This window comes from Phalangium opilio, unplaced genomic scaffold (genome assembly GCF_054372755.1).
Source record: "Phalangium opilio isolate 3A_F unplaced genomic scaffold, DU_Popi_V2 ptg000200l_1, whole genome shotgun sequence".
Taxonomy (NCBI): Eukaryota; Metazoa; Arthropoda; class Arachnida; order Opiliones; family Phalangiidae; genus Phalangium; species Phalangium opilio.
The window spans coordinates 2080156-2106871 of NW_028324213.1; the positions used below are offsets into that span (position 1 = coordinate 2080156).

At 36.9% G+C, this 26716-nt stretch overlaps 2 non-coding genes across 2 annotated transcripts; both read left to right on the forward strand.

Moving 5' to 3' along the window:
• Window positions 1–2110: 2110 nt before the first annotated feature.
• TRNAP-AGG (transfer RNA proline (anticodon AGG)) lies at window positions 2111–2182 on the forward strand. The gene has a single exon. It is a non-coding gene; the product is annotated as a tRNA-Pro (tRNA).
• A 565-nt stretch (window positions 2183–2747) lies between these two features.
• On the forward strand, window positions 2748–2819 carry TRNAP-AGG (transfer RNA proline (anticodon AGG)). Its single transcript has one exon. It is a non-coding gene; the product is annotated as a tRNA-Pro (tRNA).
• The last annotated feature ends 23897 nt before the right edge of the window (window positions 2820–26716 follow it).

The following is a 26716-nucleotide window of genomic DNA, read 5'->3' on the forward strand; positions in this document are numbered from 1 at the left end:
CGGACGGATTAGACATTTTGCAGAAGTAATTTAGGGAATATTTGAAAGAAACTTATTACAGGGTAGGTCCATAAGATGAGCATTTTCCAGTAAAATACATGGTCCGTTGGTCTAGGGGTATGATACTCGCTTTGGGTGCGAGTGGTCCCGGGTTCAAATCCCTTACGGACCCGACATTTTGCAGAAGTAATTAGTGAATATTTGAAAGCAACTTATTACAGGGTAGGTCCATAACATGCGCTTTCCAGAAACATACATGGACCGTTGGTCTAGGGGTATGATACTCGCTTTGGGTGCGACGGACCCGACATTTTGCAGAAGTAATTTATGAATATTTGAAAGCAACTTATTACAGGGTAGATCCCTAAGATGAGCATTTTCCAGAAACTATACATGGTCCGTTGGTCTAGGGGTATGATACTCGCTTAGGGTGCGAGTGGTCCCGGGTTCAAATCCCTTACGGACCCGACATTTTGCAGAAGTAATTTGTGAATATTTGAAAGCAACTTATTACAGGGTAGGTCCCTAAGATGAGCATTTTCCAGAAACTATACATGGACCGTTGGTCTAGGGGTATGATACTCGCTTTGGGTGCGACGGACCCGACATTTTGCAGAAGTAATTTGTGAATATTTGAAAGCAACTTATTACAGGGTAGGTCCATAAGATGAGCGTTTTCCAGAAACATTCTTGGTCCGTCTGTCTAGGGGTATGATACTCGCTTTGGGTGCGAGTGTTCCCAGGTTCAAATCCCGGACGGACGCTACTTTTTGCAGAAGTAATTTGTGAATATTTGAAAGCAACTTATTACAGGGTAGGTCCCTAAGATGAGCATTTTCCAGAAACTATACATGGACCGTTGGTCTAGGGGTATGATACTCGCTTTGGGTGCGACGGACCCGACATTTTGCAGAAGTAATTTGTGAATATTTGAAAGCAACTTATTACAGGGTAGGTCCATAAGATGAGCGTTTTCCAGAAACATTCTTGGTCCGTCTGTCTAGGGGTATGATACTCGCTTTGGGTGCGAGTGTTCCCAGGTTCAAATCCCGGACGGACGCTACTTTTTGCAGAAATAATTTATTGACTATTTAAATGCAACTAGTTAAATTGTAGGGCTATGAGTTTAGCATGTTTCAGTGTCGTACATGTTCCGTTGGTCTAGGTGTATGGTACTCATTTAGTGTGCGAGTGGTCCCGGGTTCAAATCACGGACAGACCCGACATTTTGCAGAAATAATTACTGAATATTTGAAAGGAACTTATTACAGGTTAGGTCCATAACATACGCTTTCCAGAAACATACATGGTACGTTGGTCTAGGGGTATGATACTCGCTTAGGGTGCGAGTGGTCCCGGGTTCAGTTCCCGGACGGACCCGACATTTTGCAGAAGTAATTTAGTGAATATTTGAAAGCAACTTTTTACAGAGTAGGTCCATAAGATGAGCATTTTCCAGAAACTATACATGGTCCGTTGGTCTAGCGGTATTATACTCGTTTAGGGTGCGAGTGGTCTCGTGTTAAAAATCGGACGGATCCGACATTTTGCAGAAGTAATTTAGGGAATATTTGAAAGCAACTTATTACAGGGTAGGTCCATAAGATGAGCATTTTCCAGAAACATTCTTGGTCCGTCTGTCTAGGGGTATGATACTCGCTTTGGGTGCGAGTATTCCCGGGTTCAAATCCCGGACGGACGCTACTTTTTGCAGAAATAATTTATTGACTATTTAAATGCAACTAGTTAAATTGTAGGGCTATGAGTTTAGCATGTTTCAGTGTCGTACGTATTCCGTTGATCTAGGTGTATGATACTCGTTTAGGGTGCGAGTGGTCCCGGGTTCAAACCCCGGACAGACCCGACATTTTGCAGAAGTAATTAGTGAATATTTGAAAGCAACTTATTACAGGGAAGGTCCATATTATGAGCATTCTTCAGAAAAATACATGGTCCGTTGGTCTAGGGGTATGATACTCGCTTAGGGTGCGAGTGGTCCCGGGTTCAAAATTCCGGACGGACCCGACGTTTTTCAGAAGTGATTAGTGAATATTTGAAAGCAACTTATTACAGGGTAGGTCCATAAGATGCGCTTTCCAGAAACGTACATGGTCCGTTGGTCTAGGGGTATGATACTCGCTTAGGGTGCGAATGGTCCCGGGTTCAAATCCCGGACGGACCCGACATTTTGCAGAAGTAATTAGTGAATATTTGAAAGCAACTTATTACACGGTAGGTCCATAACATGCGCTTTCCAGAAATATACATGGTCCGTTGGTCTAGGGGTACGATACTCGCTTTGGGTGCGAGTGTTTTCGGGTTCAAATCCCGGACGAACCCTAGTTTTTGCATAAATAGTTTATTGACTTTTTAAATGCAACCAGTTAAATTGTAGGGCTATGAGTTTGGCATGTTTCAGTGTCGTACATGTTCCGTTGGTCTAGGTGTATGGTACTCGTTTAGGGTTCGAGTTGTCCCGGGTTCAAAACCAGGACGGACCCGACATTTTGCAGAAGTAATTAGTGAATATTTGAAAGCAACTTATTACAGCGTAGGTCCATAACATGCACTTTCCAGAAACATACATGGTCCGTTGGTCTAGGGGTATGATTCTCGCTTTGGGTGCGAGTGGTCCCGGGTCCAAATCCCGGACGGACCCGACAATTTGCAGAAGTAACTAGTGAATATTTGAAAGCAACTTATTACAGGGAAGGTTCATATAATGAGCATTTTCCAGAAAAATACATGGTCCGTTGGTCTAGGGGTATGATACTCGCTTAGGGTGCAGGTGGTCCCGGGTTCAAATCCCGGACGGACCCTACAATTTGCAGAAGTAACTAGTGAAGTTTAAAGGGACTGTAAAGAAGTAACGGTGGTAGGGTAAAAATTATTTGAAATACGACACAGGCACCACGTGATGCCAAGGTTTTGGTGAGATTTTCTAAATTTCTTTTAACCACACCTCTCCTTGGTCACGTTCTTCAGACGTATTTCAAATTGTTTTTTTACCCCGCCGATGCCTTCTTTGGAGACACTTTCACTCATAAAAGACAGGCACTCGACTATAGTAAAACAAAGTTATTGGTTTCAATACACATGAAAACCTGTAATCAACCCCATTAAGCTCCTTTAAAATATTCCTCGTGTAAATTAGTCTATTAAGTTAAGTTGCCTTTTTCTCATTAATGTCCCTTACTGTGTAAGTTTGTCAAATTGAAGTTTTAGTCCATTTGCACAGGGTGTGTCGAAGTGGAATGTATAGCTTTCCTTCTTTTTCGTAATTTTCTAGTGCCTAGTAACTATTTAGTTCATCACCAGGCAATATAACTTTCCATTCTCGTGCGTCGCTAACTTCGCAGGAGTTGTAGTGCTTATTAAACTGGTTCGAAACATAGATCCTTCCACAGAGAAGCCATATATTAGAACACTGTATGATGTTAGTCATTTTAAAAAATAAAGGAATATCTTCATTGTGAAGGAGGTCTAAGACTATCACGGTATTCCGTTCGTATTTAACGCCGTTTAAGTGAAGTATACGTGATTGGAAGAGGTCTTTGCAAATCGTTAATGGGAAGTGATGACGAATATATGATAATATTTCACTGCGGAGCTCTTCGGCCAACTGTGATGTTTTTAATCTTACCGACTTGCCGCTATCAACTAAATCCAGTGTCGAGCCAGTAGACCCACTTAGTTCTTAACACTGAAGGAACTGATGCCGTTTGGCCGCAGTTTTAGGGACTTTTTTGTAGTTTCTGCACCGTTTGATAATTTCCTTAAAATACTGGTGCTTCGCTTCGTATCTCATGCACCATAACCTTATAAGAGGTCCGAATTCAGAAATCAAACTTGGGTAGTGGATAAGATAATGCAATTTAGAAGTGAAAATTTTTAACTCGAGCACTGCAGTTAACAAAAGTAAGTCTTCTAATATTTTATACAGATGAGGAAGCCAAGCCCTTTCGATAACAGGGGCGCAAATCAATTCCGAAATCTCTTGAAGTATTAGAAGGCATTCCCATATTTTGTTACCCTCAACCACTAAGTCACCATACAGTAATGAAAAAAGTTGCAAAAAGCACTGCTTTTGTGAGGCAGAACCGCAAATATTCGATTTCCCTTTAATTACGCTGTCAATACTTGGTATCTTCGTTTTTGTAATGGGTCCATATTTAAGGATTTAATTCTTTGATTTATAATGTCTAAATCATGCATGGAATCTGGGGGAATAGTTCGGAAACTTGAAAATTAGTAAGTTGTTTGAAACAGCATTTGTTCCTCACTCCATAAATTGTAGCTTACAGCTGATTTTTCTCAACGTTTTGAACTTTAAAATCAATAACTTCTTCCGTCCTCAAAACATACTGATTTTCTTTAAATTTAATTCCTATATCTTCACTAGAAGCAATGCAAAATCTGCACACACGGCCCTTTGAAAATGACTTCATAAAACCAGCTAGACCATGACTAGATAAATTATCTCCAGCTATGGTTAATACCGTTCCTATGAACGTCACAGTTTGCGGACGGTTTGAAACTGTAATACCTTCTGTTTCCAGCATAAGCAGATCATCTATCAAAGGCTGGCAAACTTTCTCATAACCATATTGTCGAAGAGAGCGATCCAAGACTGCGACTACTAGATATATGCTCGAAAGTTTGCTTCGATATTTCGCGTTAATGTTGCCAAGTGTCATATAAGTCAAACTGAGTTTGTGAATAAATTTTTTAGCGCCAATTGGATTTGACACTTCAATTTTATTTTTGTATAGATGTAAATGTAACGCATGCTTTATCTTTGAAAAAAGCCAATGATTTTTAAAGATAGATCCATCTTCTACGTCATCACTAGGACCAGGGTTCATCACTTCATTCCATACGTCAGTTTTGCACAGCAATAACTTCCAGAGATCCAAAATAGGAACGTATTGATAGGTATGCATTTTTTGCAATGCATTTCCGCCAAGGTTAAATTCAACTGGTTCTATCATGTTGAAATTTGTTAAGCAATATTTCTGTAATGCTTCTGGATTTCTTATGACGTTATTAAAACTTTCTACATCTTCACCAGCGTCTGTGGAGCTACTTGTTTTAATTTCAATGGCCTCTGATAAAAGGGTGGCCACTTCTGTTGATATATCGTGAGCGACTGATGTTTGTCATTTATGTACCTCGCGTATTTTAAGTAAAACCCGTACAGCATTATTGCTCATCTGATTTAAGGCAGTACTCGTAGTCTAATAAATCTGTTCATCGTTAATAGGAATGTCATTAATCATGTCATAATTTCGAAATTTGGAAGACAAAAACTTGAAGATGTTTCCAAAAATTGTACAAGAAAACTCGGAATTTGGGTAAAAGTAATAGTTTGCCTTCTATTTTTAGGCTTTCAAGTATGCCTACACAAAAAGGGGTTTCTTTCTTTGACAAAACAAGACGACCCAAGAACTGAGCTCGTAATAGTAGCCACATCGTACTGAACTTAACAGGCGTACAGAAAATTTGAGTGAATAGCCCCTGGATGCCCTACCCTAATGAGTGAATAGCCCCTCTATAACCTACCCTAATGAGTCATAAATTATTACCCGTACAATTTACTTATGCTATAATTGTAGTATCCCGGGAATAATACAAACAGAGAGTTTTAGTGAATATCCCCTCGATGAGATTACAACATTGACTTATACTGACGCATACTTATCGGATCTTATAAATTTATAACATGGAAGCGTTTGAAAGAGGAAGAATTCGGTAAATCACCCAACTTGAGTTCTTTCTCTAAGTAAATACTGAACTTTTTTTGTTTAGAAATTTGTTCAGATTCTTAGAATGGTCAATTCTTAAAGTATGAGAAATTTTAAACTCATTTTAGGTAAAAATTTGTATGTTCATATTTTTCTGGGACCTTCTAAGCATAATAAAAAATATATGTATGCCTTGACCATTGATCGCGTTACCTCTTTAATTCTTTAGATTGACTGTCAGAGAGATAATAGACTGCCAGCTTCTAGTTCCACGAAACAATTTGCAATTGTTTGAAGGGAGGGTGAAGAGGAAATCAAGCCAATTTTTTATAGATTCTTCTATTATTAATTGCATGGTTAATCAATCCGTAAATATTTACGCCGCCCCTCCAAACAATCATACAACACCCTGACTTCCCAGCGAACAAAACATTCGTGTCATGCTATTATAGCGCTAGATAAGAACATGCCACAACTATTTTGTTTGCTGGAAAAATGATTGTTTGGAGAAGGTGCTTTTAATTTATCTGTAAAATCTGAATATATTTTGATTTCTAAAATCATTTGGAATTACTTCCTAAATGATTAACCATTCAGAAGTGACTTGTAATTAATAGAAAAATCCAATTAAATAAATCACTTGATTTTCCTCTTCACCCTCACTTTAAAATGAGAAGCGGCTGCTCCCTATCTTTGACTGCATTTGAGTATATGGGAAGAAATCGTGGAATGACATCTTACTAGTATACCCTTTCGGAGTTGATTTTTCGAAACTTACAGATCTCATTAAAAATCTAATTGCATGATATGTGTCATTATAAATTCGAAGCTACGAAATCTTATGGGCGCGAGGAACCCCTCGAGAAGACACCTCGTGTTCTTCTTGTAGGCGAGCTTTTCTACTTTAGCCTTACGATTTTAATGCTATTAAATACGAATACTATAATAAAACTTAACTAAACATTGGTTAAACAATTTTAATATAGCTCTCTAAGATGGCCTGGGACCCTATTCTCTAACTGCATTTGGATCGTTCCTAATCCAAATGATTTGGATTTGGGGTCGATTCATCCCCAAATGACACTAATCGGTATTCTGTAACTCCAAATCCCTTTTCATTTGGTTCAAACCCTATCCAAACATTTGGCAAGCCAAATGGCCGGCCAAATCGTCATTTGGATAGCTCTTTTCCCCATTTTCATCCCGTTCTTTTTCGTGGTCATTTTCATATTTTTTGAGGATTTGCTTATGGATGGATTTTAAATATAATATAAAGTAGGTTTCAAGATTTAATATAAGCCTAATATCATAATTTTCCACCTTTTTATTGTCCCACAATCTATTTCTAAACTTGGCCCTTTTTTTAAGGCGGTGAAATTGTGCTAAGCCTTGGCTTACCGTTAATTTTTCCCATTTAAATGTTTGCCTCTCGTTATCCGTTGCTTCGCCTTCTCTTTTGGTCGTATTTTTAAAGTTTAGACTTTGAAAGTAGTGCTTTGTTTTCTTAAATTTAACTTAATTGTATAAGATTTCAATATTATAATTGCGTTAAACGTCGGTGTTTACGAATTCAAGGGACGCGCCTTGCATTTGAATTTTGTTCCCTCGAAACTACCCCCCCCCCCCCCGGAGAATTTTTCTTTATCGCCGTCTTCCGGTCGCTTCAGACCCGAAAACAGCTGTGGTGAGAAATGTTATTTACTAAAAATGTATGCGGTCAGTGTGTTGTTTTTGCATTTTAATGCTTCTAATCGTGGTGCGCCGCGCGCGTCGAGGTTTACGAATCCAACGTGTGTTGCGAAATGAAAATCAAGGGTGGATACTATATGGTCTATGCTTTAAAAGGAATTTGACGGCGAAAGTCAACCCAAACGGTATTAGGCCTTGCCAAAAGTTGACTGAGCTATAGTAAGCATTCGTCAGATTATCACATGTCAATGATATAAGAAATTGACCCTCGGATATCCTGTGATAAGATGGTTATAAAGTTACTAACTCTCGATTTTGGAGGTAGATACTCTCTAGTGACACTTAAAGAAACGATTTAATCTTATAAACAGACTACCATCATAAGCCCATATCGTAAATTAACCAAAGCTTAATTGAAATACCAATAGCAATTTTTTTTAACTCCATGAATCTTAAATATCAACATCAAAAATTATCTACTGAAAGAGATATCTACTTATATTCCATTCAAATTTCTCGAAACATTTCAAATTAACGAGTAGAAATGTGCAAATGAAGTTCAAACCGATTAATTGGGCAAATTGCTATATTGGTCACTGTTACCGATCACAGATAGATTTGCGTCCTTCAGTAGTGTTTATTATGCTTGTAAAATGGTAAGCGAAATCTGTGATTAAAGTTTAAAATAGACATGAGCAAAAAGGGCTTTATTCATATCAACTCGATTACCGAATATCTAAATTTGACTAAAATTAACAAAATATTCTATTCATGGTTAAAAATCTTGTTTGAAGCAGCAAGCCATCTAATCCTTATTCACCTTATTTTGAAAAAAAAAGTAGGTTGATACCTCTTTCAGTAGATGATTGATTGATATTTCAGTTTCATTGAGTTTAACAAAAATTGATTCCACCATTGGTTAATTTACAATATTGACCAATCGACAATCACAAATTTTAGTAACTAAATTACAAAAACCGGTTCAAAACCTTATTAGTTTTGAAACAATTAAATTCTAATATTAAACATATGTACTAGTTAATTCCTCGTAGGTAATTAATTTATTGCCTTAGTGAAATTAATGCTGACAAAATAAATAATAAATTAACTTCTAAAATTCAAATGTAAAAATGTGTGTATTATTTCCCAATTAATAAAAGATATCCACCTATTTTTCATTGAAATTAATTTCCCACTTAATATTAATTAGGCCTAATGAGCTTAAACTATCAAATTAAGAGGTTTCTTAATTTTACAAAATTATTACAATCTAACATGCAAAAACCCAAGGCTTAAAAACATTTCACTTTTATATTAAACGCTGCAAAAGAATTGACCAATAAACAGTAAGTAAAATTACGTAATGAAAGAGGAAGTGACGTACATTTGGTTTGGATAAAGGTTTGGCGGGAAATCCAAATGTCGATTTGGATTTGGGTTAGAGAATACGGTTTTAAGCGCCCTATCCAAATGGAACCGATCCAAATGTTTAGATTTGGATTCTCATCCAAATGATTTAGATCCTTAGAGAATAGGGTCCCTGGCGAGTTGTCATAAACCTGAGATCGTTTTTACCTCTCCGAGTGACACGTATGTAACGGAGAGGTTCTAATTTCGACTAGTCTGTCTGTCTGTCTGTGTGTCTGTCTGTCCGTTGTTACACCCACGTGACCGCGTTCGCAGTTTGCAAATCGGAGCAAACGTGTATTCAATTTCCAGACCGCATTTACAGTCCCGGAAATTGTATTCCACTTACAGGCTATTACTCCATTGCCTGTCTAACAACTCTGTTCATTTGTCCACCCCACATGGACACCAGTCTGAACTTACTAGCTTCTAAACACCACCATCTTGTAGTCTTTCGCCCATTCCACATCGACACCAGTCTGTACTTACTGGCTTCTAAACACCACTACCTTCTCGTCTTTGTCCATTCCACATGGACATCAGTCTGTACTTACTGGCTTCTAAACACCACCATCTTCTATTCTTTGTCCATCCCACATGGACAACAGTCTGTGCACCTGGCTTCTAACACCACCATCATCCTTAAGGTTAAGACATACGCGGCGATCGGCTAGGGTTACGAGAAACGTCTAGCTTTCCATTGACGGGGTCTTCCGCCAAGGTTCACGCAATTGCGATGTTCTTATCCATAGCTGCGATTCGAAACCCTTATATACCACCTATTTGAGTAGGGCGAAGCAACCGGCGTATGCTTCATTTCAAACACCAATATTAGTCAAGTCACTGAAGAATGTTTAATTGTTCTTTTTTAAAACGATGTAACGTTCAATAAGGCGAATAACTAACGAAGAAAATATTAAATATTAATTATATTTATTTTAATATTTAAGATAATCTTGTTTCTCAATTCAAAATTAATACGCAAAGAGTTAAAAAGCAGTCTATGTTTTTGTCTGTGTGTGTCCGTCCGTTGTTACTCTAGTGCGCTGCGTTAGAAGTTCGTTTTGTTTTGATGTGTAAAGAAATCCTACAGAACCATAATATTCCCTTTATCCTTAATATAAAGTGAATATGTGGAAATATTTTTCGTAATTATGATGCATTTAGTACTTTTGTAGCTTTAAAGCTCTGTTTCATTTTGATATTCCAAAGATTCTTTTTAATATTATTATTTGAAATGGCTGTTTACATATTACTTAAGCTATACTACATCTGTATATAGAATAATCCTTGGTTTAGTGATTTCATGAAGAAAGCTAAGGTCTAAACTCCGGCGGGTATATCTAGTATGAACCGCAATAGGCTTAGTGAAATAAAGAGTAAATAATTGAGGCCTGAGGTGAAGTAAACTTTGGGTTTTGATTTTCCTGTCTGAAATGAAGAGACATCAACGGTTCAGAGTGAGCCGAAAGTTAAATACACTCTTAAATAATCAGGTTAAGATTTTATAATAGAAGAAAAGATCATGGTGGCAATTAGATTAGTAGGGCTAAACTACAGAGTTTTTATTCTCTTTATGGTGCGCATAGACTATCAGTGCGTCTAGCTACAATTTAGCTTTGGTATTATTTAACGTTGACGCTCATGTTGGCAAACTAAGAATATTGTTGAGGTGAGACGAGACGGTAGTGTTTACACTGCTAACCAGTTGTGAATGTAGCTGTCAGCTGAAGCGTAGACTTCATTTCCTGTTCTTTTTGCCATTGACTGATTTCCATGTGTCCAAGATTTATCCTTATTGGATGTAAAATGTCGTCTGCTTTACTGTATATTCGCTATGCTTGGAATACTGCTTCAATATTTCGTAAATTTTTACTTCAAAAAAGTGAAATAATTCCATATCTAGGTAAATAACTTTGTAGTAGTAGACCACTTGACTCGGAGAGGTAATATTTTGGTTTTCCCAACTTGTTTCAGTGTATTTTCGCATGGTAGATTAAAAATTCCAAATGATTTCAGTGCTTTGTAGGCAGCATTACTTCTTGAATAGATAGCTAATGCAATCTTGATCGTTATCGGGCTCCAACGATTTCCTAAATCGCCTTCTGGATTATTTATTTGGTCCTTATAAAAAGATAATCAATCATTCTTCAGAGTCAATCGAAGCTCAAGACGAAAGTCCTGGTCTAGTCATTCAAAAGCCAGAAGTCATTCAAAAACCTTTGAGATGATCAACACGACCAAAAAAACCAATAGATAAATTGGGGCTATGAACTAAGATGGGGTAGTTACCAATAAAATAGTAACTCTTGTGTAAACAAAAAGCCGTAAAAAACATCTTCGTACTGTATATAAACTAAATCTCTGGCTGTATCATGGCACTCGCTCTCGCGCTCTCACTAACGATGTAATACCGAAATTATCGGATAAATAAATCCTTTCATACTTTTAAAACTTACGAGTTATCTTCTTGTAAAGGCCCGTTCACATTACCCAACTTTAGTCAGCTGACAAATCATAGACTTGTCAGGCCGACTTGTCCCCCAATTTAGTCTAGTCAGGTCACTCGTTCACACCACCCAACCAGTCGGGCCGACTACCCTTGAAACACAAGAGGACGTACAAAGCGGTACATAATGATAGGAATGATTTGTTTTGGATTATAAATGAACTCATATTCTCGAATAAATTCGTCTACTTTACGAGCATCAAAGCTATTCAGACTAAATTTCTGCAGTTCAGAACATAATAAAGGTTAATAATGTCAGAAGTAATATAGGAAACTTCCCTACTATATTACTTCTGATAATATTCAATGAGGAACAACCATCAAAACGTAAAAATTAACCCATGTTAAAAAATGGCCAAGGCCCGAAATCATTTTTCAGGCTTTCATCGACAATTAAATAATGGCCGATACTCTCGGTTCTCTTTCTCGAGCTGAAAGAAAACCAGCACGTGTCCTATGACGTAATAGCCAAGGCTTATTGTGATTGGTTTGCTCCCTCTCTGACTTTAGTCGGCCCGACTCCAATCGCCTACCTACCCGATTAAAATCCGAGCTTGAACCTGACAATAATACGGTTGGGTGAAACGTTCATATTGCCTGACAATCTGGCCTGACTGGTCAGATCGGCTTTGTCAGCTGACTAAAGTTGGGTAATGTGAACGGGCCTTTATTCGGTGAACACATGTGAACTTTCAACGAGTTTGCGTATATTTCGAAAAAGAGAGCGATGAAGGAGGCGGAGAAGCCCAGGATACACACGCGAAAAATGGCCGTAAAAGCTTTCACGTTGATTACGACGAAACCATTTGGTTCTTCGACTGTCTGTCTGACAAGGATGAGATTCCACTTTGAGAGATGGATTCAGTCTTCCTAGCAATCAGCTTCAGTCAGCTGCCGCAATCCGACAAATGAGTAATTTAACTGCAGAATTATTATCGTAGAACTAAAGAAGGGGGAAACTAACCCTTTGTTGACTGTCCCAATCAGGGTTTGAGAAATGTTTTTGCTGAAATGTATCGCCATGTAAGCTGTCATTAAAGGCTTGCTTAGTTTCATTTCACAATTTTCTGTCTTGGCATATCTGGCTTTGATTACGTTCCACAGAAAGGTCCCAGAATGGATAATGAATTTCTTTCTATTTTCAATTCCGGCATGAATGTTGTCATTTTTTTATTAAAAGGTATGCGAATTTACAAATTCATATCATATTTTAGCACGAAAGTGGTATTATAACGTTTTCGAGTTTCTACTTTCAAAATATCAAGTATTTAATATAATTGAACCAAAGTTTTTATTTTTAAAATCCATGGGAAAATCACGAAAACTCAGTTTCCATATATCAACAATTTTGTCTTGTTGAGCTTGTTCGCCTGTTTGATGACATCACTAAGACGCGAGGAAAAAAAGCGCAAGAATCCTATACGCGCGAGGTATACGCGTCTCGACCTTTTCAACATCTAAACTCTGGGTCTGATAGCGGAGCGAGTGGCACCATCTCGCGTGAAAGATATACGTGACGACAGCCTACAGGGGAAACGTTTTAGCCTTCAAGAAAAGTGGATTTCAAATAATTTCATATGAAGCATTTTCAAATGCATATTGCGGCCAAATAACCAAAAATCAGAGAACTAAAAGCTTGATATTTTTGAATTCACAGAAATTAATTCTATCTTTTGTTAAATAAATCAGACGTTGTTCAAACTAAGCTTCTCATACCCTTTAAGATGATAAATATCTGGTAACATGTATGTGAGTTCGCGTGAGCTCGGTTTGTTACTTCCGCAAATGCGGAGCTAGTAAATGCATTTTTTTTCTAAAAGGGAATTTTTAAAATTAGTCAATAATGTTCTATTTTTCTTTAAATCATTTAAAAGGAGACATGCCAAGTAATTAGGCCACTTCAGTAAAAGGTTCCATCTTCTAAGTCACAAACAGTGAAATGTTCATTAACCCTATTGCTTTCAAAAATTACCTGAATAAAACTTGAAATTGCGGTGCCTTTCGCTAATAAAGGATCTGCACCCGGGAAGTGAAATATATCGTCAATGGTTTAGAAGGGAAGGGCTTCCGATTTCTTCCGAAATTGTGATGTCATTTCCGAAGAAACAAACACCAATATTACGAAAGAAGCCAGCCTCCACACGACTGAAAGAAACCCAGTAACTCCCTCGCACTTCACACTTTGGGTACCTTAAGGCAAGAGACGGTTAAGACTTTAAAATAGATGAAGAATTTATTAAAAGATTTAACTCGTTCCCTGAAGGCATTGCAACAAAAACACGGGAGGAAGTTCCGATTTCTCTTGTCCGTATTTAGAGCTTAGTTTACCCTTCAATATAAATGAGCAGTATCAACGAACAATTACAATTTTCGATGTTTTTTAATATGACCACAAATTTCAAGGTAACATATTAAACTATCTAGTCTACGGCAATTCGTGCCGTTATCAGTTTTACCAACTTCTTTTACAAATATATTTCAAAATTACTAATGTTAATTTACCCATTTGTAAATAACAGAATAAATATCATTTCTGTTGTTCCGAATAATATTTCCGTTCTCACAATCAAAATCGAGTGTGGAGTATTGAAGCCTTTGAAACGATCCTGGGACAGGATCAATGGGTTTTAAGAAAAATCTTCTTCCTGTGTAAGGAAAGCGATCATTGAATCACTTTAGGAAAAAGCTGGTCGCCTACTTCTATTTACACGACTGACATTTTACTGGAGCATACCGAGAACCCAATTCCACGAATTACCAACTAGAACACCCCAAACTGGTTCCGTACTCGGGATGGTAGTAACGCTTCCAAAATATGTTGAGGAATGTGGTCATTGGTTTGAGTAAAGAACATGACAATTTACTCTAATCTTTTATTACTTTACACTCTCTAAACGGTTTAAAACGCGGAGAACTTTTATCATATAGCCAGCTACTTCTCCTTGGTTCACAATAATATGCGGTGAACACATGTATCAAATTCATGCTCAATTTTTGTGCACTCAGGGAGGAGTCTAACAAAAATCTTCTAAATTATTTGAAATATCTTAAAAAACCTTAATATGCGAAGATTGATATTGTTTTGGGAAGTAACAAGAATTTTAAGATTGAACGCTTGAAATTACGCCAAGAAATAATGCTCTATAGTTGTTTTCGATGTCCATTAAATAATACTCGTATCGACCTGCTTTCAATTAATCAGTGCAATCTGAACAGTACATTTGGGAGTGAAATCAAGTGTTTTATAGACGCAGCTTAGTGGTTTCAATCTCAAGTTAAGACCTACTAACGATTTGGAAGCGGTGTTATTTCTTTAGACGGGATCGAACCCCGCATACGAAAAAGGAACGGGGAACTATTACGGGGAAAACTGTACAGGTTTTTGGACTACATTTTCAAGCTTTTGCATTAGATCGTTACATTATTTAATTTGTGGCAAGAGCGAATATTGGGGCGTCTCACAAGCTTTTGTTCCAAAAATGGTAACAATCAATTTTGTTCCAACATATTTCCACAAAATAACCCTTTCTTGATAAAAAATAACAGTAAAACTGAAAATCTAAGAGTGTTTCATAATTACCCAATAGTAACGTCAACTGCGAGGCCACTCAAGTATGTGCTGGATTTCAAATTTTAATTGTGATTTGAAATGACAAAAGCTGTAATCTCTTCCCGTAACATTTCTAAGACAATGTCTCTTTCATAATAAATTTTCTTTGTATTTGTATTTCAAGATACGTCACTGTTTTTTTCAAAATTTCTTGCTCTGCAATTTCAATTCGTTTTTGTCTGTTACAAAATGTTAATTTGTCTTTGATGTGGCTATAAATTTACAACCAATACTCCTTCAATTAAACACACTTGTACATCCTATATATTAGTCATTGTTTTATCGTTCGAGGCTACAGCCCATTTGTGTATACATTAGAAGTTGATTAACATTATTTAACTTTAATTTTAACATTATGCACAATGAAGCGTGTAAACTTTCACTTTTATGTGCGGATCAACATGGAACCATGAAAAGTGGGTTATATTTTCGGTTAAAAGAACTTTAGAGAATAATACGGCAGTATACGCCACTCGGGTCCCTGCGACCCCCCTTGCCGACCCCATTTGGTTTATACGCCACACGACTCTCCATTTCGGTTTAGACGCCATACGATTTTCCATTTCGGTTTATACGCCATACAGGGAAAATCTTTTTTGGGTTTATAGGGAAACTGGACGACCATATTTTCATACCCCTCCCCCCATTTGGTATTACAGGGAAATATATTTGAATCAATGAATGAATTGTTTATTGTATATTACAACAGTACAATGTACCTGCTAGGTAATATACATTTTAAATTAAATGTTAAAATAAATAAAAAGGAAATTTAGTTCTTTCTAATGAAACAGCAAGCTTCAAATTAAAAGTTTTTAAGATTTAAAATACGATCAAACAAATTAATATTGGAGAAAATCACGTTGTAAGTTTTCATTATACGGTTCAATGGGTTTTTTCAAGATTGATATAAAACAGTAAATGATTTCTTGTATTTCTTTGTGGAATGTTAAAACATATTCTATGTAAAATTTCTGAACAAGTTATATTTCTATTAATGATTTTTGTCAAGAAAATAATATCTATTTTTGAAATTACTAGTGATAATCTTTCCAGATTAAGAGACTGTAGTAATTCGTCATAGTGATACGATTTGAATTTTGTGAAATAAGTCTCGTAATACAAAATGAACTTTCTTTGTACAGATTCTAGTTTCTCTATGTTAGTTTTACAAGTCTGACTGTAACTTAAAGACCCGTACAATAGTATCGGGCGTACTATAGTTTTATACAACTGCAAAAAACAAATTCGAGACTTAATCTGGCGCGCTATGTTTAGTGCTCCTCCCTGAGTTATTCGTGCGCGCATCGAGCTGTACTCCACATGGTCCTTAAAGTTTAGTTTTTGGTCAAAGATGACGCCAAGGTCGCGAATACTCGTTTCGCGGTCTAGTATTTTTCCGTTTAATTTGTACTCAAACATTAAGGGATCTCGCTTTCGGGTGTAGGAAAGTATTTTAGTTTTGGTGTCATTTATCGGGATTTTATTTAGTTCACACCAGTTCTGAATTTGTAATAGATCGTTTTGGAGGGCTTCACAGTCCGTAATGAGATTCACATATTTAGCGCACTTTTGATCGTCCGCAAACTGATAAATATTGGAGCTCGTTACATAGCTCGATAAGTCGGCAATGTTAATATTAAATAGAAGGGGTCCTAATGAGGAACCCTGAGGTACCCCACACGAAACTTTGAAAGAGACGTCGGAAGGATAATTGTTGCATTTAATTATATTACTTCTATCTTTTAAATAACTTTCGATCCACTCATGTACTGAACCAGATAGTCCATATGATGCTAATTTCTTTAGTAAAAGCTGGTGCGACACTCGATCGAATGCTTTCGATAGGTCTAAGTAGGCGACGTCCGTGATTAGTGATGACTGGCTCGACGTAGTTCAGAAATGCTATATGGTTAGTTAGTATCTACGCAGTGTCCAATCACGAACCGTGTTGAGTTTCAGGAAGGTTTGGTGCAAACGATTTATAAAGATAACCTTGTATAATAAAGTCGAAAACCATTGCCAATGCGCATAATATTGATACCGGACGGTAATTACTCGGACCGCCTTTATAACCTTTTTTAAATATAGGTGAAACTAGTGCCACATTCCAAACATCTGGAAAGACGCATTGGTTTATCGATAAATTAAAAATGAACGCAATTTAAGTGCTTAAGACCTCTTTACAGCCTTTTATAATAATGTTCGGAATTCCGTCATAGCCCTTCGTGGTTTTTGGTTTTAATTTGTTTATGACCGTTGTAACATCCGTCGTAGATATGCAGATATTAGAAAGAATAGTAAAGCTGGGCTTTTCTTCAATACTTTGTTCGAAATTTGAGTTAGCTTTGGCAATTGAGTTTCGTTATAATTTTTTCATCCTTATCTAAGTATATCTCTTCTTCTTGTGAGTGTGTCCTTTTTTTCACGTAAGACCAAAACTGTTGTAACATGGCTGCCAGAATCCTTGGAGCTTGCACTCCTTGGTTCTGGCAGGGAATATCTAGCCTCCATGTTAGAAGCCACTCCCCCTTCCACACATGTGATCTAGGATAATTTAGAATTTTGTTATCAGTTCTGGTTACGATTTCTCCTAAGACAGAGCGATTTTTTTGAACTACCAGTTCGGTACTTCGGTTACAGGTTTATCCCTATATCAGTTAACCAATAAAGTTGTTGTTACATTTGGATTAAAACTGTAAGTTGTCTTTATTCATTTTTATGTCCCTCGGGAGAATCCCCCTTTTATTTTAGTTAATTGCTACCGAGGGTTACATAAAATGGCGCCCGAACAGGGACTTGAATTGAAATGACTAGGCCCAACGCCTACGTTATTAATATAAAGCCTATGCAGCGGGCTAATTGGGGATTTTTTCCGGACCTTATACTTCGCGCGCTTCTATCGCTAGAGGCGCTTTTCTTTCAAGGTTGGTGACGTATTTTACGTCAGAGCTTTTTTGAATCTGGGATTCCCGCTCGAATTTTTCCTCCCGCCTGCTCCCGCACAGCAGTTTGGGCGCCGCAACGGGGAGAGACGGAGTGGAAGAAGTGTTGTTTACCGGTAAGATAATATAGTTATTCTAATAATTAAATATTACCAATAAAGTGTTCTTGAGTAGTTTCATGAAATCTAAATTAGTCTTAATGTGTTTTTCAAGTATTCTTTTGGGTACCTACTTTTGTATGATGAAACTTTCTTTGTTAAAATAATTGGCAATAGTGTTATATGTTTTATAAACCAAGGCTTACCGTTAAAGTTGAGGCATAAGGGTATTATAAAATAAGGTTATTTCACGATGATTTTAATTAAAATTCTTTAGAACTGTGATACCGCTTTTCCAAGCAAAAAGGTGAAGTGTATTGTTCCAAACTGCAATGAAACTTATCGAAATAAGAAGAGAAAACGATCATTAAACGAAGATGAATACATCAGTTTCCACTTGTTACCAAAAGAGAAAGATTTGAGAAAGAAATGGATTCGTTCTATTTATGATTTAAAAATAGAGGAAGATGTCAGAATTTATGAAAATCTAATAGATAGTAAAGATTCAAGAATCTGCAGCCAGCATTTTAACAGCTCAGATTTTAGTATATCGTGTTCAAGTTTACGGCGACTATTACCATTTGCTGTCCCTTCAATTGTAAAGCGAAATGAAGACTCGCCAATGTCTTTAGCAAAGAAAGCAAAAATTCATTCAACACCATTATCGCCAATTGGAAATTATAAATTAAATTATGCTCGGGAAAACGTAACAGAATCTCTTAAAAGCTTATCATCGGAAATATCTCCTCTAGAACTTGCAACGGGAAAGGAAAGTTGTAGACTGTTTGGAAGCAATCCCAAAGTTCTTCCTAGCCTAGATGACAGCTATTTCCCTAATCAAGATGATACTAATGAAGCTTTACAGTTAGATCACGCCTACGTTCCTATTCATGATGTCACCCAAGATGACTCTTATGTTCCTAATCAAGATCTCACTCATGATGTTTACCAACATCACATGAATGATCCTAATGTAGATAACCCCCAAGATGCCTCTTATGTTCCTAAACAAGATATCACTCATGAATTTAACCAACATGACACAAATGTTCCTAATATAGATGACACTCATGATACTAACCAACGTGATATGAATGTTTCTAACCAAGATGCCGCTTACAATAATATACAAGATATCACTCCTAAACCTAGTCATTTAAACAATGTAGCAATCACTAAACTTTGTAAAGATGTGTCTACCCAAGCAAGTAGTTGTGTTAGTGTTAGGCCAACTAAAAAGTCAGTTCGAAAAGTGGGGAAAGTTAATTACAAACTTAGGAAGAAAATAGAAACTTTAGAGAAGAAATTGAAAACCCTCAATGCCACAATCAAGGTACTCGAGAAACGGCATGATAAAGAATATATGCAATTTAAAAAAGTCCAGGAAGCATCCTGGGTCAAAGACAGTACTTGCGCAAAGTTTTTAATGGAACAGATTCGGGCATTTGGCAAGAAAAGTCCTCCGTATGAAGATTCAACGCTTCGATTGTGTTGCTTAGTATTTAAAAAATCCCCAAGTGCCTACACTTTTTTAAGAGATCTCAATATATTGCACTTGCCACACCGTGTTACTTTAAAGAGATTTCTTGGACACGCAAGTGGGGAAGAGGGAGTAACCACACTGGTCAAAGAGAGACTAAAAGCTGAAGCAACCAAACTCAAAAACGAACATGAACGTTTAGGGTCTTTAATCCCCGATGAAATGGCCATTAAAGCAAGACTCGTGTATGACAAAACACTAGATCGTTTTTTCGGCGAAACAGCCCTAAATACTGAAGAAGGCATTGGTTCAAGATTGGCCACTCATTTACTATGCTTTGTTTTTGAAGGGTTATCAACAAGTTTTAAGTTGCCTGTGGGTTATTTTTTCACGTCAAACTTGGACGCTGATCAATTATATAAAATTATGCTTTGTGTTATTGCTTCTGTAGAGGAATGTGGCTTCAAAGTTCTGAGGATGGTCGCAGACAATGCAAAAACAAACACGAAAGCTTTTGCAAAATTTGGAAATGGCCGACTCTGTGATAACGTTCAACACCCACTTGACCCAAACAGGAAATTGTTTCGGGCATTCGGCCAAAGCCACGAGATTAAGAATTTAAGAAGTCAATTTTTTTCGAGGGACTTTGTCTATTTGGGAATGCTTATAAGCTCTGTTTACGTAAAGAAATTATACGAGATGCAGAAAGGATGCTTGATTAAGCCAGTCAGGAATTTAACACGGAAAGTGGTTTACCCAACCAATGAATGTGTCGAGTGCCATCACCATATTCTCGTTGCCAGTCACAGCTGCTTTAAGCACTATGTTGCGATTAAATATGGTGGACGAAGAAGATAAAGAGAATTTGTGGTGCACTATCCATTTTTTAGAAATGATTCGTAAGTGGTGGGAAATCCACGATATTTGTATTTCCACATATGGAATCTACTCAAGAAATGAGAACAAACTTCCTTTTTACGACATGACTGACGAACGATTAAATTGGTTGATAGAGGAATTCCTCCCTTTTCTAGAAACAATTCAACTGAATGCGACTGTAAAACATGAGAAATTTACAGGTGAAACCTTTAAAGCTGTAAAACTAACAACTAAATCAACTGTTAATCTGGTCAAATATCTCCTGAACGAAGGTTTTCATTTTGTTTTAACACGAAAATTCTCAAGTGATGCTGTAGAGCAATCATTTGCCCATTTAAGAGGAAGTTGCGGCTCTAACGATCAATCGGACGCTCGCTCCTGTGTTTTAAGTTTAGATCATATGTTGAAAATTCGCATTCTTAAGGCCTCAGCTAATTCCAACTGCAACAGAGGACCAGAATGTTCGAAATTATCAATGATAGCTGGGAAGGAGTTATCAAAACTGACGAATGCTGAACCAAATCTAACAACAGCGGTTCAGTTTGATCCAAAAAGCATCAAGCTTACATCTTACCTTCAGTCATTGTTAAGTAAAATGGAAATTCTTCAGCCAAATGGTAAAATATGTTTGTTTATAAGTATAAACTTCAAAAGAAAACTTCTAATTAGTTCAAATCAAAATTTCAGACCACACCGCATTATCAGTCAAGAACATATGCATTACCCAAGTTGGTGGATATATATTGAAAGTTGCGGAAGAAAACACACAATGTTATGATTGTCTGGGAAAAATTAGCGGAACGGTTTCAAATTCACCAATATACGCTTTGGTTAAAGCTCAAGACCATGGAGGACTCAAATATCCAAATCGATATTTTATAAAAAAGTTATCACTTGTCTTGGAATTTGTTAGCGCGTCCCTACATTTGTTCCCCTGGAATAAACCATTGAAGGCTTATATGGCCATAATTCTTCCACATTTTGAAAAGGGGTTGATATGCAAGTGTTAAGATATGAAGCTTGCTGAAATTATGCTAGAGAAATTTCTGCGCCCCTTGCTTATTAACCACGCAAATGATGCAACTGACCAAAGTGACTGTAAGAAAAAACTGTACAAAAAACCTTTATCCAGAAAAGTCCTAAAACTCTAGGATTAATCCATTTTAATGTTATAGATAAAAAGGAAAAAAATGTACGTTTTAAGATAATGTGATATATTTCCTTTAGTACAAGGTAAATACGCATTTTTTGGCCAAAGAAAGGATGTAAATATGACCAAGCTGAAAATTTCAGAATCCAAAGAGCTTATGGTTTTTATTAACGTCCCAAAAGTCCCCAAGCCTCCGGTGCCGGCTTTCGCTGCCATATTGGAAAATGGCTGCCATACCGGATGTTTCTATATCTCGAGATATAATAGACCGATTTACATGAAGTTTGTTTTAAACGATGTCTTATGACGATTACAATCCAAACGGATCCAATTTTGTAGCCCTTACATTATTATTACAGAGGTGTTCACGCTTATCATGGGAAAAAATTTCAAAAATATTTGGCTTTCCAAAATTCTTAAATGTTAATCGTATTTTAATTTTTCCTAAAATCATCGTTATTAAGAAAATCCCGTCAGGGATTTTCTATTTATACTCAATCCGAAATCGTAATGTTAAACTCTATGGAGCTTAACATTATGAGGTGGAAAAACTTTTGCGAGTTTAGACCCAAGGTTTTGCGACCAAGGGAGTACACTTTTTTCACAGCCTAACTTAACAGCACTAGCAAAGGCTGAAAAGGTATAGTATCTTATTTCTCGTAGTGTAAGGTTAACTTGGCCTTTTTGTATAGGTTTCAAAAAAAAAATATTTTTAAACCACGCGCTAGCTCACGCGCCAGCACGCGCTGCATTTCAATAACAGTTTCAATTTAAATCTCGCGCATAATTTTATCATTTTGATTCTCTAATTAAGTTCACGTGATTTTTTTAAAACTATTTGGGCCTATTTTTTGTATTTCTAAGCCTAAGGTTTAATCATAGATAATAAACACAGGATCAGAAGGTCGGGGCAGAGCTTGCCGCGCTTTGTACAAACTGGGTAGGTTCTACTTCCGGAAACCAGCGCATGCGCACAGCGTAGAATCATGGTTAAATAATGCACTTGTGGAAAAACAAATTTTCCCAAGTGCATTCTTTAAAGTTTTTATATAAACATTAGGCCTATCGGTTATCATCTTATAGTATCATATGAGCATATCTTGGCACTGACTATAAACTACTTACTAGAAACAAAAGAAGGATAACCCTTAAAGGTCAGGTTAATTGATACTTTAGTATTTCCATAATTATTGAAAAACATCCTAAGCCTCGGTTTAGATTAAGGGGTCACACGGGTGCCACGGGGCGGCGCGAAAAACGAGCAGGCAGACCTCGTTTGCGCATAAGCGGAAGTCAACTGCAGTCGTTTGGCGTGCGGCTCCCCCCGCACAAGCGCGGCGAAGAGAGATGCACTACGGAAGGCACACCTTCCGATCCTTGTGTTTATTGTCTATGGTTAAAAGATCACACAGAAATAGTTATAATTTTCCCATAGTTTCAACGAATATTTAGCATAGTGTGTTTTTATACAGTGCATTGTATTATCCGAACATTCCAATTTCCAAATGTAAGTTACGATTTAGTGAAATACTATATACTTAGTCTTAAAAAAATTGGACGATTGAGTTTGACTATTCCAGAACTAATTAATTCCCAAATAATGTTTCTCCCCAAAAAGAGACAGATAGTATACAAAATCGAGTTTTGCTTCGCAGTCCTTAAAAAACTGCATTTATACACAATCCGCGACACTTTTTCAAACCCACAAAGGGCCAGAAACTAGAAATTATTATATGTATTGCAGTTTGAAATGAACATTAATCGTTATGAGAAATTTGCTTTTAATTGCGTAGTTCAAACATTTGTTATGATTAGAAATTTTACAACAAAAACGGGTATACACGTTAAAATGGAAATTGTAGTTCACTGAGTCAAAACTAATGTAAATATTCATCATAAAAAATTAAAAATGCAGTTAACATTTAATAATTATGGAAGGCAAGAGTCTAAAAAAATATTTCCCATGAAAAACGTGAATACTTCCGAAATATTAAATTAAGGGCTACAAATTAGAATTGGCTGCATTATACTCCTCATAAGACATCGTTTGATGCAAACTTCATGCAAATCGGTCTATTAGATCTCGAGATATGGAAACATCCGGTATGGCGGCTATTTTCCAGTATGGCGGCGAAAGCCGGCACCGGAGGCTTGGGGACTTTTGGGACGTTAATTAGGACTATAAGTTCTTTTGATTATGAAATTTTCAGCTTGGTCATATTTAGTTCCTTTCAAATTCATATCTACCCTGTACTACTTGTGATACAGTAGCAATAGTCCTTTGTAATGTGATAATTTGGAAAAATAAACATTTCCGTCCAATTTTTTAATTAAAAACTGCTTATAATTAGAAACGTCTTGGTATAAATAACTTTCATATAAAAACCCAGTTTCCCGGCTTTTTTTAAATTGTGGGCGCTAAATGAAAAGCGCCATCTATGATCATAGATGCGTAAAAACAAGCGGCTCAAGACAGCTCTTTGTCCCCGAGCTTAAGGCGCCGTGCATAGGCTTTATATTAATAACGTAGGCGTTGCAAATACATATGTATTATCTTCCATTTGCACCACAAAGTTAGACACGAATTTAGCTTTTTGTTCCCCCTGGTTTTTTATAAACTGCCGTAAGAAGTATCTAGCTTTGTCTTGAGAAGGGGTATAATCATGAGATATGTAGATCTTTGCACCTTTAAGTTTGTAGCAAGATCTCAATATCTCAGCTTTTATAGACGTATTATCTAATTTTAACACAATCTTCCTGGGGTTGACCGTTTTGTGATCCGAACTACCCCGTCGTCTGACTTGATGGGGGGTAATATTTCCATGCCGTCCTAATACCTCATTAAACAGCATTTTGACTTCCTTAGCGAGGGAGTTGATGTCTTCATGTGGTTTTTCCGGTAGCCCGGAAATGACCAAGTTGCATTTCCTGTTGTCTGATTGTAGGTGTTCCACCTCTGTTTTTAAGTTCTTTATAACTTCGACCCTTTCTTGTAGTTCTCTCCTTGCGTCATCCGATAATTTATCTAAGCAGAATTTTATACCGTCTATTTCTTGTATCTTATCCTCAAGTGTCTCAAGTCGCTTATCATGTAACTGGACCTTGTTAATGAGCGAATCAAATTTTGTATTTAGGCCTGTATTATCTTTAGAGATTCCAGCTATGTCCGATCTGATATCAGCTTTCATTGTCTTAAATTCCTCAAATAGGGCTTTAAGTCCATCGCTAACCGACATGTTGACCTTAATAGTAATTAGCAAACTTGGATCAGGAACAACGTCGGGCGTACAGAGTAGTTGGTGAGGTTGTTCGAAGTCCGAGGCACCCCTGTCAGTAATAATCAAAAGTTGTACTTGCTTAACGTTGAGATTTTTTCAAGTTTGCTTCGAAGACTTGGCGGTGTACTGATAGCTGACGAGTAGTTCCACTGTCCTGGGCGATCTTAAGTCGTTAAGTCTTGGTTTCCTGATTTGTATCTCCCTTGGTTGACCGTGAGACGCCCAAGTCGGGCGTAGAGTAGTTGGTGTAGCTGTCCGTAATCCGAGACACGCCTGCCAGTAGTTGTTAGGGATAATACGTGAACGCGCGGCGTATTATTATCAAAAGAGTTTGCAAATGCGGACTGGGTTACGTGGATTAATTTATGCGTTTAATTAAGTTAGCTAAGGCCCGAATGTTAACACTAACCCCGATAAGGGAGCAACCTTTTAATGCGACTGCACTCGATAACGGTTGTTATCTTTGAGGACGTTATGCAAAAACCGCAGCCTGAAAATAATGACTAGTTTTGATTTTTGATGACATGCTCAAGCGAAGCATGTTCCACTTTATTGTAGATAATTGTTTTTAATGCCTTGATAGGTTGTTTTAATAACGTCTCCCTGCATTTATATTATTGTTAATGCTCAATTTGGCATGCACTTTCTTCTCTAAGGCATGAACTCTTTTTCTCTCTGATTGTATTTTCCAATGTGATTTTATTGTACTCATTGTAAATATTAATTTATTTTCACCAAAGATTCTTTAATGTCCAATTTGACACGTACTTGTTTCATTACATCATTATAAATAGGTATTTTCTTCACGCTTAATCTGGCCTTTACACATTCAGTTTAATCCATTTCAATTATTACATGCGCTATATGCGTGTATTTTATGATTTAATTTTTTTCGCGCATTCATTTGATAATGTTATTAATACGTGTTACTTTACTCTTAACTTATATTGTAATCTATTATCCGCTTCATTTACGAAGCCAATTAAATTTATTGCAGGGGTTATATGCATGCATTAAGTAATTTATTAGATAAGCTTCATTACATTTTTTAAATTATTACCATTGACTGTTAACAGAGCTTAGTGAAGCCAGGGATGAGAAGGGTTTAATAATGGAGAAAAAGTCGGTTACCCCCTTTAATGTTTTGAAACCGTTACTGGCATGTCATAAATCTGTTCACAATAGGAGTATATTGATGGTGACTACCCTTTACTCAAAATTACATTATTTATAACCACCATGCAAGATGACATTATTTATAACCACCATGCAAGATGACATTATTTATAACCACCATCCAAGATGACATTATTTATAACCACCATGCAAGATGACATTAATTATAACCACCATGAAAGCACACAATCAGTCACAATACGCTCCCGAACCCAACAATTCAGCAATTTTTTTTCCACGTGTATTAAACTTTACCTCATACGTCTGACCGTCAAGAGTTCATTGCTTTTTTCTGTTGCCTGATTGCAATTTACATCCTCCGAAGTCTTCATGACAACATACCTATTTTAAATAAAACTTAAGTATTCTATTGTCATTCCTAAGACCAATTTCAGACTTACCATATTCATATTAAGAGAAACAAAGGGGTAGTTATACCAGTTGTTGCATACTGAAATGTTTACTTTTCAAGTAACTGTTCATTGGGACGGTGTAAATATGGTTACTGGTTATGTTTTAGCGGGTGATCCGCGACTTCCAGTGTCAGTTGCAAGGCACAATTGGCTAGACACTCAGTGTCTGCATAAGCTTGTTCGTCAGCAGTTGGAAGATATACCTCGTCTGAGAGAGGAAAGGATAAATATTGATTAAAGGGTGAGGGCGTACCTCGCTCATCAGCACACCATTCCATGAGAATATCATAATTTCCAAAAATGTTAGTGTCACAAGAGCATGAAAGAATCATGGAGTT